This window comes from Bos mutus, chromosome 25 (genome assembly GCF_027580195.1).
Source record: "Bos mutus isolate GX-2022 chromosome 25, NWIPB_WYAK_1.1, whole genome shotgun sequence".
NCBI classification, from domain to species: domain Eukaryota; kingdom Metazoa; phylum Chordata; class Mammalia; order Artiodactyla; family Bovidae; genus Bos; species Bos mutus.
The window spans coordinates 2,984,513-2,986,085 of NC_091641.1; positions in this window are offsets into that span (position 1 = coordinate 2,984,513).

Sequence of the window (1,573 nt, forward strand, 5' to 3'; positions counted from 1 at the left end):
AGCAAAACCGGGCAGCTGTGTGGTCCTTCCAGCTGGGGCGCCCCTGACCTTTCCCCTGCGACCCCCTCTGCAACCCCGGAGGGTGGGCCGAGGTGGGGCACTCCAGTCACCTGCTGCTGTTCAGGTGTTGAGAACAGAATCTCTACCGGGCCGCTTGAGGGTCCCTGGAGGGAGACGTGAGACCCCAAACGGGGCCCATTCGCTGCCTGGGGCCATCAGGGGGCAGCCACTGACTCGGCCTTTGAGGGCTGGAGGGGGGGGGGCAGAGGCCACGAGGAGGGGCACAGCCAAGGCGGGGCTGGCGGGCAGGGATGCAGGACGCCAGGGAGACCCCAGCTGCCCTCCACACGAGGGCTCTGTACGGCTGGCAGAGGCCGGGTCAGCGCAGGTGTTATGTGGGGGCTGTGGGCACCGAGTCGGTTTCATTTTTCCTTAATACACATACTTGTATTTTCCAGGGGTAACATGTACATAACATAAAACTTGCTGTCTAAACCATTTGTATCTGGACAGTTCAGTGGTGGTCAGTACATTCACGTGGTTGTGTAAGCGGCTCCACCATCATCTCCAGAGCACTCTCATCCTCCCAAACTGAGACTCTGCCCCACTAACAACTAACTCCTCACCCGCCTCCCGCAGCCCCTGGCACCCACCCGCCTCCCTTCTGTCTCTATGAAGCTGACTCCGGGGAACTCATCCAGTGAAATCACACTGTATGTGTCCAGTCGGGACTGGCACGTTGGCAGCGTCGGTTTTACGTGGAAACTTCGTGCCCTAGATTGGGTTCCAGGACCTGCCTGCAGCCAGGGGGAGGATGGAGAGGGACCGTTGAGGCAGGGGCTCAGGGCAGGTGGGCAGGTGTCTGGGGAGAAGTGGGGACCTGGACTTGGGCCGGGCCAGAGGTGGGCAGGACAGAGGGACAAGGGCAGGGGCCATCAGGTGGGCAGAGGGGGCCAGCGACGCCTCCTGAGCCGCCGGGTGGTCCTCCAGGTGAGCCGCCTACCTGAGCAGCAGCAGCCACTCGGGAACAGGAGCCTCTGTCCCTCCCGGTTCTGCCCGAGCCCCGGGTGCCCCCACGGGACTCCCCACAATGGTTCACTTCCAGCCGGGAGCAGGTGAGCAGACTGAGGGGATGATCCTTGAGCGATCTCAGCAGTGACCCTCCCAAGAGGGGCAGGATTGACCCTCTGCCCTCTGTGTCCAGGGCAGCAGCAGCGGGCATTCATTGGACGGGAGGGTGGGTGCGAGAAGCCCCCGCGGGCTCTGCTTCACACACAGGGGAGACATGGTCCCTGGGACCACAGGCCAGTGGGGTGGGACAGGGGGTGCAAGGCTCAGAAAACCGCACAGCGAACCCTCAACTGCAGGCTGGGAAGAGCCTTTCAGAGACGCTCCGGGCTTCCGTGGGAGGCTGTCCGCACAGATCACAGCGAGGTGGCTGACCTGGGCTCCGCCTCGTCCGGAGCCACTGGGGGCCCGGGACCTCCTTCACTCACGCACTGGGGGGTCAGGGCTGGCTCTCCCGGGACCTCGGCCAGGCCTGTGGCTGGGACACCCCCACGTGGACGAGTCG